The sequence below is a fragment of the Aptenodytes patagonicus genome, chromosome 2, assembly GCF_965638725.1.
Source record: "Aptenodytes patagonicus chromosome 2, bAptPat1.pri.cur, whole genome shotgun sequence".
Classification (NCBI taxonomy): Eukaryota; Metazoa; Chordata; class Aves; order Sphenisciformes; family Spheniscidae; genus Aptenodytes; species Aptenodytes patagonicus.
The window spans coordinates 47717149-47729760 of record NC_134950.1 but is presented as its reverse complement, the minus strand read 5'-3'; the positions used below and the strand labels follow the sequence as shown (position 1 = coordinate 47729760).

Here is a 12612-nt window from a genome sequence, read left to right as displayed (position 1 = left end):
CTTCAGGGTCTTGCTGCTGTGTCAGCGACACTTCTTAATCGCGAGGTGCACTGAGCGGCCTGATGACGACGGACATATATGTGACCTATACTTCTCTCTTGGGTTGTTGTCTGTTTGAAACACATAGAGAGCTGGAGGACAAAGGGAGCATGATTGTGTGTGTGCAAAGGACAGATAGCCCGCTCCAGCCCAAATGCAGCGACTCAGGCCGGGACAAATTTTATCTTCCTTACAATATTTACTCTGCAACTCATGAAGCTGAAAGAAGCTTTTTTTTGTGGACAGCTAATTTTTAAAACATAATAGTGTTGGATGGGGAGGAGCATTTGAGAGGGTTTTATTTTATTTTTTTGATATTTACTTCCCCCAAAGCGTATGGAGCAGTAAAAAGCGATAGCTATCCTTATTGTGTATCTTTCCATGGAGCCTCATTAGTATCAGGGCATCTGCAGTGCAAAGAATGCGAGTACTATTTGTGTAACTAAATCATTACAAGCAGCCACTTTCTGGACAATTTGTAACAAAAATATCTGTGTACTTCTCTTCTTTCTTCCTCCTACCACTGCTACTCCTGGCTTTGCTCCCAGACAACTCTCCTCTTCCATGCAGAAAATGTCCTTTATTAGAAGTCAAAAGCAACACATCCCAATAATTAAAAAATGTTTCCTATAGTAATTTTTTTTGTTCCTGCCTAGTTTGAGTCTACGATGTATATTCTGCGTCTACTACAGCAATGCTTGCTTTCAAACTACCAGCCCAACAAGCAATCCCACAAAAGGAGTCATATTTCTTTGCCTGCAAATAAATAATTAAAACCAGAATGATGGTTCTAAGAGACAAGAATAATCTGACTTTCCTTATTATCAACATCAGAAATTGGAGGCTGTTTGAGAATACAGGCCAATACATTTATGTGTGCCAAATACTAACAAAATTCTGGAGTTATTTAGGTGTCTCCTTTGATTTCAGGATGTTAGACAACTAATTATTTCTGAAGTAAGCTTAAGCAAGACTTTGGGAATTAAGTTCTTGGTTCTGGGAACTTAGTTCTCATTGAAACTCTTCAGGTGTGAGGCATGGCGATTCTCCTCGGCTCATTTGAAAAGCTCTGCTCATCTTTTGCTGTCAATAGAAGTTGGGAACTCAGCCCCAGTCAGTAAAAGATGTGTTGCCATGAAGGTTTTAGTTCACATCAGAAGTGGTTTTTTTTCAGGGACTCACCTGATTGTCCCCACTGGGCTTTGTTTCACACTGTGCAGCAGGTGCAGAAGCCACAAACTGGATTCATTTTGGAAGAAACCAAACCAGATGATGCAATGCATTTACAAATACAAATGCATTTAACAAACATCAGGTGCTAAAGCCCTTCAGTCCACAGGACCAGCCCAGAGCGCTGGTCCAGCGTAACCCCTCCCCGGCACACACGTAGTGTGGCCCTCAGATTCACCACCACTTCCCTCTGCAAAGCCACTGCCTGCTCCTGTAAGCAGAGCCAAAGCCGTGCCAAGGATAATGCCCTTTGCTAAACTGCTGCCAAAATATTCAGCTCATTGCAAAATACAATTTAAATATGTTGTTGCCAGAGTTACTGAAGTGCTGTGCTACCCACAGCACTTACTCATAGTGAAGCGCACGCGGTGTGCAGAAGAGAAAGGAGGCAACGGGGCAGGGCAAGGATGCAGGATATATTTTCTTATCATGACTGATAGGGGAAACTGCTCTCTCAGCATCAGCAGGGCACTGCAAGGCCAGAACCACTGGAATCTGCCCTTTGTAACTCTCCAGACTTGTGCTTTTCTGCATTTGTGACAGCATTTCAAAAGAACTTCTTTACATCCCAGATAAACCGATCTGCATTTACCATCTCATACTAATCCATCTTTCTTCAAAGATCTCTACTACCTGTTTAAATACAATCACTTCCTCACTGAAATCACTTTAACTGCACTGGTATGTGTGTTGTCAGTACTTCTACACAAGTTTCTGCCCTATATAAACAGCATGCCTGGGTTTTCAGCCAAACTCTGAAGCTGTAACTCTGATCAGCAGTCATGATACAGACCTCTATTTCACTTCTTTCTTGTGCTATTAGGATGGTATGAATATTTGTATTTTTATGTAAATGACAACCAGGGAGCTTTTTAAGTTCAACAACGACTGCATTTGCTCAGGAGTCTGGTATTCCTCATTTTCTTTTATGAGTGTTCCTCACATATGACATTTAACTTAAAAATTTACTGTCTTTGTGGGAGAGAAAGTGGCTTGTGGAGGTAGGCATTGCTTATGCAAATTGTTCAGTCCTCTGGGAAAAGGTTTAGTCACTCGTCATTAGTTTCCTTATTACCCACTGTAACGGAGGATCAGTTACTGGTTTGAATATACATTTTCAAAAGTAATATTTAATAAAAACTCACCTTTTATATAGCAAAATCATTTGTGAACCACTCATAGAAAATCTACAGCCTGACAGGAAAAATGTGTTAATTTTTGTTCTCTTACTGTTAGTCACTATTACGAGACAAAGCCAAATGTGCGTACACGGGTAGTGCGCAGAATTAATTTCATCGAGAACAAAGAAACACATGGTGGCAGGGTGAACAATGTTAGGGGTTTTCAGTGCTCTGCTGACCGGGATATTCAGTCCCCTGGACTCTTCCACCATTGTTCATTTTATTCCTATAGATTCAATAAGACCTGATCCGGCTCTGTACACACAGTTCATGTACTTCTTACATAGCTTGTTTCTATGGTAATACTAAAACAGGAGATTTCTAATTACTCATGCTTCCTTATTTAGGAAAAACAATGTCAGATGCCATAAACTGAATCACTTTAATCCGTGATACTAGGTAAGTGCACTACTTTGCATCTGGGTATGGCAATGGATCTTGCTGCTATGAATTCCCAAAGTGATCTCGGCTTTACGGGAAGAAAAAAATGTGGTTTTTTTTCAGATGAGATGGTTCCTCACTTTACCCCTCATTTCATTGCTTCTGTTCCTGACAGTCATGGGAAGAATGGCATGGCTCTTTCCAGCATCTGTTGCAGAGAGATGTGCACAATGTTTTCAAAGAAAAATGACCGTCCAGGTTGCAAAGGAAAACTGTAAAGGGAAAGTGTGTTCAACACGGGTTTCAGCTCAGCTTCCTAATTATTCCCTCAGGGAACAGAATTTCTTCCAGTCGTAATCAGGATAGGTCTGGCCCTTCAAAGCAGATTTCCTGAATTTTACATGGTTTGGGGGCCACCTGTAGAGGGTGAGGAGACCTCATACAATGGCACATTGCCATCAGCAATCATTTTGTCAGACCTTTGCTGCTTTCCCTGAGGCTATTCAGGAACGGCACTTCCCACAGTGCCGTAGGGGTACAGGGACAAGCTTCACACTCGGTTAGGTACTATCCGTCTGCTCTGCTAGGTGCCACAGACGGTGTCTCATCAGCCATCTGCTTCTGTCCCACAGACATCACTACGATCCCACCTCCGTGTAGGTGAAGTTTCCAAGGAAAGGAAATCTTCAGCCTCGCTGCTCCTCGCTTTCTTGGTCTATTCCCTCTGATTATCATCTGGCAGGTCCCAGTAGCTGGGGACTGTCCCCATCCTCAGTGGGGCTACAGTCTCCTTTCACTCAAAAAGGAGACCTACCTCCTATAGCTACCTTCAAAACAACAGTCTGTTGCCAGCTCGTTTGGACTGCTAGCTAATATTTCTCTGCTGTTGATGGCAAAGATTAAATTAACCTTGAGGGGTTTGCTTCTTTCCCAACTTGTCCAATCTAGAAATCCCCCTGGCATTGGGAAAGCAGCCACTGGCCTCGCAAACAGCTCTCACGCTTCACAGACCCTGAAAGATTTAACATCACAATTTCAGCAGAAAAGCAACTTAATTAGCCAGGCTCTCACTGATGAAAACTTCTTCCATCTAATGAAAGAGAATACTCCCAAATCCTGAAACTTGAAGGTCAAAGGCAAATCAGAAGAGGTTGTCCAAGATGGACTTGGGCATCCCATTGGAAATTAGGGATTTGGCATACATTCAAGAAAGCATCCTAGTCATAAGAACATTTAGATGTGGGCCTGTTACGAGGTGCATACTTAGGAGATTTCCTGAAAAGGACCTCGGTTAACAGGTACCATTGCATAACCCCTGGTAAAGAACTTGGGTGTAGCATCTATTTTTCTCAAACGTTGCCAATTCCCTTTAAATGAATACATTTCTAACCACTATCTGACTATTTCAGAGTTAGAAAAACTCCCCCCTGGAGAGAACCATTTGAAAAGGCCATACTTGGGTCTAACCTCATAATAGTACCCCTTAAATTAAATGCACTCTTAAAACTCATTCATTCATTCCAGTGATAGGGTGTATCAGGGCCACAGCAAGGTTAGATAAGAGGGATTGCTCTCCAGGGATACTGGTAGAGTGGGCAAATATGTAAATACTGCTAAGAACCTAATTTTTAATGCTGGGACTGGGCTGAGGCAATTACCACTTAACGCTGTCCTTCCCTGAGGCAAGCAAGTTAGGTAAAATGAGCGAGGGGAGGACTGTGCCAAAAAGTCTTGCTTTGGTCTAACTAGAAATAATGTATTAGGACAGCAACAGAAGCAAATGATCGTATCTTGTATGAGCCAGGAATTGCTCTATTCAAGCCTGCCTTTGAGCAACAGAACACAGAAGGCGATGCCCTTGAGTAGGACTTTTCAGACTTACCCCCCTGACAATTTATATACCTCATTATAAAATATTAAGAATGACAGCTGATATATTATATCACTTCTGTTCCACAGACACCATGTAAAATAGGCTGCGTGTATCCAACCAAACAATTTAATAATCCACTAATGAATTTGGGGTTTGTTTTCTCAAGGCTTTGGCAGGGAAAAGACCTGCCGTAAAAATACCGTACAACGTATCTATCAGATTACCGTGTCGACACCACACAAAATACAGCTTTCTCAAGCCTCCTTCCATCCTCGTGCTCTGCTCTGCTCACCGCAGCTACTGTAAGAGAGAGGTAGCAGAGGCGCTGTGTACAAAAATGAGACCCCGTGGTCTTCAACGTACTGCGCCCTGTGGGACACCGCGGCGTGTAAGGCTGCGCACTCGTAACATGATGGTGGACTGTATGTTAAGCTGGAGCTGGTAATTTACCTTATTATTGGGTTCCAGAGTAACTTTTGTGGGTGCTGGGCATAGTCACCTCCTGTTGACTGCACAGTGCCTCCCGGGTGGGAAGGGGTCTGAGGTCAGAGTTCCAGGCACATTGGGGGCACTCGGGTTAAAAGGTAAAAAAAAAATAAATATATCAACAAAGCAAGTAGAGAAATTAGTAACAGTAAGAGATTACGGTTTTCTGAGGATTTCCTCCGATGTTTCTGGATATCAAATTGTAAGGTTTGACCAAATGCAATATTTTGTGGGAAGCCTGTGGTTTGGGAGGACGGTTGGTCAGGAAAGGAAAAAAAAAAAAGACTGAAAAGCTTTATTTCAGCTAAGATGGAAATTGTGTCTAGGGAAAATAAAACAAAACACTTTCTTCCCACAGGTTCTACAAAACAACAGTTTAACCTGTCTAGTTGTGACATTTAGGAAGTGCTATTTCTTATCCTGAGACAAATTCGGTTTTTATATGTTCCGTAAACAAAGGCTGCTGCTATATATTATAATAGGGTCTGTTAGTTTGAACTCTTTCCCTTTGTTTTAATGGGAAATATATTGCACATTTTTGGCTACTGTGAAAAACAGTCACTAGTCAGGAATCCCTTCCTGTAGTTAATGAAGTAGTAAATGAAGAAACAGAGAAGCATCTGCAAGCGGGAATGCTAAGTTTTCTCTTCAGATAGATGTATTTACATGGATGCTTTAGTGTATGTCTTCGCTAGAAGAATCAGCCACACATTTGCTTTTCCTATGGATTTGTGTGATGGACAAGATCCAAACGCTGACAGAAGAGCATCTAAATCAGTTATGCATTAGAGAGATTGATGTCCCTTTTGTTCCTCCTTTCTTTAACTGCACTCACTGATGAAGATGATGCAGATAATTAATTACAGCTATGAAGAATGAAAGTGAAAGGGCCATACTCCCTCCTCAGCCGTGACCCTGCACTGGATTAACATCAAGGAGGTTGCAGGGTCAAAGGAGTTCAGGGAAAAGCCTTTGGTAATAAATTATACTGAGATTATATCCTGTAACCTAACTGCAATTCTTCCATCAACGATTAAAAATCAAGCGTAAAGACCTCTTAAAAAACTAAAAGTCATCGTTTCTCCCTGCAAGGAAAGTGTGGCTGAAGATGGATGCGCTTCCCTAAGGCTCTGCAGGGCAGATTATTCGACAGCCTTTTCTGTGCCAGGGCAGCCCTGACCGGGTCACAGCTGTGTCTGTAGGTACCTCCCTTACTGTGTTTGAGGGAAAGCTAGGACACAACTGTGTTGCTTTGCCCTTTCCTTTGTCAACTCGGAGTCATCTTCTGGTTTTTCACTTGCTAAACAGGAATCCGTATGTGAGCTGCAGAGCAAGTTTTGTTAAGAAATAACCAGCAAGCATCCAGTTTTAGAGATGAGACAAATGTTCATGTTGAAACAGTTTTGGTAGGTAAAGCCAGTTTGCCAGCCCACCCCGCTGCCAGCTGCTACCTCCAGCATCATTGGTGGAACATGGCAAATGAGTCACACAAAACCAAACAGTTTAGTTTAACCGGCCATAAACGGATCATTAGCCTCATCCAGGCACCCTGTGATGCTAGGGACCGTGTGTGACCCAAACTCCTCTCCGTTGGGGGAAAACAAAATCCACTGCAGAGGGACTATAACAGAAAGTGGCTGTTTGCAGCAGTGGTCCTTACGCTGGTGCTGGTGTTGGAGTAGAATGGAAACATGGGAAGTGTCTGAGGGAAGGAAACACATGTCAGGATGTCTACAGAGAGGACAGGCTTCGCGTACTGTAGATGATCAATAGATCCCCAGCCCAGACCTTCCATGGACCTCAGCATGAGTCTCTCTAGTTTTAAAAGACCTCATTTGTGGGCATTCGATACCTGAAGGCTCTGGGAGATGATATCCATCAGATTGGGCTGTTTCAGCTTAGGAAATCACAGCCATGGTGTGCTGTGGTGTACAGGGCACAGGGTGAGCCACGCTTCCCACCACGACCAGTGGTGATGGACGTGGGAGCACCTGGCCATAGCTGAGACCCAACGCACCTCTCACCTACAATGCTGGGAGCCTCAAGCAGGAGAGAGCGACCAGCCAGCGGTGACCTGCAGCTAAATCTCCAGACCACAGGTCTCCTGAGACAGCAGATCGCCTCGTGGGCATTTAGACTGGACATGCTCGAACATGAGGGGATGTTTTTTAGCTGGACTCTGTCTCTCTGCTCTGCAGCCTCCCTTCTGCACAATGAAGATAACAATTCCTGCGCCGCTCAGGCACACACTGGTGGCAAAATCATCTACCAGCACCTCAAACACTGCTGTGCGGCGTTCCAGAGAAGACCATACAAAAATAGCATATCTTCTGATCTTCAAACTCTGTTAAATGCAGCCTGCAGATGCAGTAAAATCCTCAAATTGTTCTGTGGGCACAAAAACACATTCATTGTCACTATGACATGAAGTGACAGGATTAGGATGAATTTTAGGAGTTTTCAGACACTACCAAAAAAGCCAGAAAATTCCTTTGGCTTTGAGTGGCAGGTTTTTGAGGGGTTGGCCACTCTGCATTACATGAGAACACTCATATTTGGAACTTTTTCCCCTTCGAGAGGTGTCTGTGACCTGTGCAAAGCAGCAGGGCTCACGAGCATACTTGACCTCCAGGCCCAGTTTCACAGTTTTAGCACCATCTCATCGGCAGTGCAGCGCGGGGCCAGCAGCATGGCGCTGTCATTGCTCTTATACCATGAAATGTCCAACCGCCATGAGCCCTACTCTGCACCCTTCAGAGCAGCTGGTCCCAACCCACTTGGTGGTGGTGAACACCTCTGCACCTCATCTTCGGCCCTAACCCGCTCCCAAGGCGGGGGGTTGTCTCTCTTCCTAGCAGTGGGAAGGGTTGGAGACCCTATGGGTTTCCCCCATCTCTATCTTCAGGCCACCCTTTCCATCAGTTAATTGGGACAGCAGAGCTGCTGTGCCAGGTCTATATGGGGTCCGTGCATCCCTAGGGACATGGGATCCCATAATCTATGCAGCAGGAGAGGTCCCATAAACATTGGAGAAGAAGCTGGATCTCAGCCCTGCTCCTTCACACAGAGCTGCTCAGAAGGGAACAGCACTATTTCCTCTAACATGCATAATGCTTTCCCATGTCTAAAATAACGGGGTTACAGCAAATTCAAGTTATTTATTTCATAGCTTTGGGGATTTCCGCCCCCCATATTTAATTTGGTCTTCATTTAAACATGCCCTAACATAATGCCCGGGGGGAAATATTGGGTTGCATTAAAAGGGAGGGAAGGCTCTGCACCGTTTCTTTTTTTCTCCAAGCCCTAGTTGATGGTTACCATTACAAAAATAGGAAAAAAACATCCTACGCAGAGATCACCTCACCTCAGCATTTATGGCTACATGACACAGAGCTTAAAAACATAAAGCTCTAGACTCCACGTGGGCAGGACTTGACTAACAGTCCATCTGCGGAGCAAAGAACTAAAGATAGGGCCCCGACAGCTTCCTCGGCTAGCTCAGTTTTCAAGAGCAGGTGGGATGATTTTGATGCAGGGGATGATTTCTGAGAGCCTGTGGAAATCAGCATCTCCTCCTGCAGAGCGGCATCTTGCGCTGTGCCCCTCGGGCGGTTCCAACAGGGCTGCGGAGCCGAGGTGTGGGGATTCGGGGAGGAAGCCGGCCAAGAGGGGCGATGCTGGAGCCGCTTCCCAGCCCCAGCGCCATCCGACAGCCCTCGGGCGCCCGGGGACCGGCGGCTCGGGAGAAGGCGCGGGGGCTGCAGGCCCGCCAGGGGCCTCGCCGCGCCCGGGGCCACCTGCGCTCCCTTAGGGGCCGCCGGGGAAGGAGAAGGGAAGGGAAGGGAAAAGGGAAGGGAAAGGGAAGGGAAGGGAAGGGAAGGGAAGGGAAGGGAAGGGAAGGGAAGGGAAGGGAAGGGAAGGGAAGGGAAGGGAAGGGAAGGGAAGGGAAGGGAAGGGAAGGGAAGGGAAGGGAAGGGAAGGGAGAGGAGAAAAAATAATAAAAATAAAATTAAAAAGGAAAATATAGAAATAAAAAATAAATAAAAATAAAAATAACTTAACAATAACAGTAAATAATAATAAAAACGCAGCCAGGCGTGGGCTGGTGCAGTCGCTGCCCCGTGCGTGGAAGCGCCGCCGAGCAGGATGCTCCCGGCGGGGCAGGGAAGGACACTGCCGGGGCGCCAGCGCCGCGCCGCGCCGTGCCCGGGGCGGTTCACGTGGCGCCTCCCGCGTGGGGCGGAGCGGAGCGGAGCGGAGCGGAGCGGGGCGGGCGGACAAAGCCGGGCTGTCAGCGGGGCGGGCGGGAGAAAGGAAAAGCGGCGGCAGCGGAGAGCGGAGCAGGTGAGGCGGGCAGCGGGGGTTGTGCCACGCTGGCACCGGGAGCGGCCGGCTGGCTCCGGTGCCCGGGTGGCGGCACCCCGGGGGGAGGCCGTGCCGTGCCGTGCCGTGCCACGCGTGGGCAGCCTTGCGGGGCGTGGGCGGCTTTGTGCGCCGCGGGCGAACGGAGGGGGGTTGCCCCTGGGCGGCTCGGGGGGTTGCAGCCGGCGGGTGACGGACGGCGCCGTCTGATGCGGCCGTTGCCTCTGCCTGTGGGTCCGAAAGTAGTTTGGGAAGGGAGCGAAGCGGTTACTGCTCACTCTTCATAAAAAAGGAAGTGAAATTTTAGCGCTGTGACGGTGCTAAAACAACCTCTTGACTCGAACCGAGTCCGCTGTCCTGTGGCGATTGAGCCAGAAAAATCTCAGGAGTATTACAATGAGTAGCATCACCGGAGAGTAATTAGTATTTAGCGGGCTTAAGGACTGAGAAGCATGTTTATGTGTTTGTTTTGTCGACGTGAACAGTTGAGAAACAGAAGAGTTGTTGGCTGGCTCTGCAACGCGTTGTGTCAAAAGCAGGAAGGCGCTTGCTACCGCATGAATTTAAAATCCTTTGATATATAATCCGTTTGCCCATCGCCACTGAGTTGCGAGCATCCGAAACAGCTTCTGGTAACGGAGACTTGAAAGGAGCTTTCGCTGGGCATGCTGCGTGGTAGGGAAGCTGCGTGATGAATACATCCCATTCCAGAGAATGCACCTAAAAGCCTGATGAATCAGCATGCTGCATTCACTGACCGAGCATGCCAGCTCCTGCGAGGAAGGATGCAGCAGTACGGGGGGGGATATTAATGCTACCTGAAGCTGCGAGCTTCCTATGCAGTGGTGGCGCGTGTGAGGTTGGGGGGGGGGGGGGAAATTACCATTAGTTTTTCATTCTAAACAGCTGCTTCTGATAATCCAAACCACCCTCTGGTGCTTTCTATGGTGAGTGAGTTACAGTCCTTTTTGTACTTTACTTGCTTCCCAAAGGGGTATTTGCTTTTTATGTGTCGCCCCAAACTGTGTAGCAAATGAAATGAGGCTAACAGTATAAGCTCATAACTTAACATAGCAAGAAATCTAGAGCGGTAAAGAAGGTGAAAACTTTTTACAAGAAATACTGCAGCAATTTTGCTATGTTTTAAGAGGAGATAAACACTGAGACAGAGATGACGTTTTAGAAGTGGAATAGCAGAACAGTATTTCACACAAAGCATCGTACAGCTTAAAGGTTATTTTGCGAGATGCACTTGCTCTTTTAAATGATGCTGTCTTTTGAAGTCAAGTGAACTATGTAAAAACTTCTACAGGAACAGTGTCACAGGGTAAATCTTTTCGTCAGGGTTCTGATTGCTTCAACAAAGTGCTAAGTATTTAGAAGAACCATCTGAAGGGCATCTTGAGATATTTATTATTCAATGGCTGTACGAGCAACTGTACGCACTGTCATGTCAGGATGCCCAGGTCACGGGCCGAATGCTCTCCAAATCCTTGGTGTACGCACGCTCGCTCCGTCTCTTTTCCCTGAGATACAGGGACTCCTGCTTCAATCCTTGTTGATGTCTTTACTCACATTAACTGGATGTGTGGGGCGGGCCTTCACCCAACCAGTGAGAAGGTACAAAGAGCACAAAATGTCTTTGTCTCACACAGGGGTCGTCCTCTGAGATTCAGTGGCTGCTTGTTAGTAAAGCCCTTGCAGTGAAAATCATCCCCAAGGCGGAGGACAGGAGGGTTATGACCCCTTAACTCACCTACTGCCGTATCCTGTGTGTGCAGTGTTTGAGTTAGGGGAAGCTCCGTAGCTTCCTAAAACACTCAAGATTTATGGTACTGCTGCTGGGAGAGTGAAGTTTCATACTGTCCCTAGTAGAGAAAGCTGACTGAGATGCTATATAATCTATTTAAATACAACCAAGGACTTCAGAAATGACTAGCAGTTAATAAATTTGACTTTTCTTAAGGGCAAGTGTGGTTTCTTTCAGTTTGCCTCCAATTCAGCCTTACAGAATCCATGAGCCTCTTCAGCTTCATAAGGAGAAAAGGATCAGCTTAGTAGGAGAGGCAGGGAGTCGGGGACAGCAGCACACAGGGCAGTTAACGTCTTGGGGGCTTGGTGTCTATGAGATACCTATGCCTTTTGGAGATGTTTCAGAGACAGGAAAATACGGATATTTTTCTGTGACCTCACTTTGTGGGGTGTGCCATGGCAGGTTGGTGTAAGTTGGCCAGGTGCCCTAACAGACTATATCAGAACATCTGGTGCTGAATATGGTTTGGTCATTTGGGGTGTCTTCTGCTTATTTAAAACTTTTGGCAACTGGCCACTTACCAGGTACCTGTTCTTCAAGGTTAAGTCTTCCTGTAGCGTATCTCTTCCCCTGAGAAGGAGCGGGGACTCTCGTGCCGTCGCTTTTGCTCCTCAGGCAGGAGAAGCTTCCTCTCCACAAGGGAAGCTTACTTGGAAGGACATGGAGTCTTTCTAAAGTGCGTTGGAAATAACCTAGGCATTGACAATGCCGACTGGTAGTCTGGCGCTGGAGTAGTTATTTCAGCCCTGCGATTTCATTTGTAATGGCCTGATTTAGTTTTAGTCGTCTGATATTCTAAATCTAAGTCCTCTCTCTGACAATAAAAACCTCAAATCAAGTTTCTTTCAGCTCTTACAAGTACAAGTGTTTTCAACTATTTATTATTGTCTCTTCTGGCTAGTTTGTCATTTTTCTGTGTTATTTTTTGACCATTCATCCAAATGCCAGTGAGATATTTGGAGGAGTTAAAAAACAAACGACACCCCCTCCATCCACCCACCCCACCGCACCCCACCCCTAAATGGATAATCACAAGAATTCATCATTGGTTAATCTTTGAAAAAACATTTGGGGGCCTTCAAAACTACTAAAACTTTTGCTAAAACGTGTCATTCAAATTCACCTTAAAATAGCTTTTATGCTGGCCCTTCTTCTCTTAAACCTTGCAACGCTGAAACCTTAATACAGTCAAGTTTTTAAAAAATAGCTTAATTCCAGAAGAGGGAGAAACATCAGACTAACACAAT

General features: G+C 46.0%; 1 protein-coding gene across 1 annotated transcript in view; it reads left to right on the top strand.

Annotated features, from left to right (window-relative positions):
• Positions 1-9483: 9483 nt before the first annotated feature.
• The window catches only part of MAPRE2 (microtubule associated protein RP/EB family member 2), a 102587-nt gene continuing 99458 nt past the window's right edge, over positions 9484-12612 (top strand). Inside the window, exon 1 of the mRNA XM_076329745.1 lies at positions 9484-9534. The gene's annotated coding sequence lies outside the window, so the exon portion shown is untranslated. The remainder of the gene's footprint in view (positions 9535-12612) is intronic.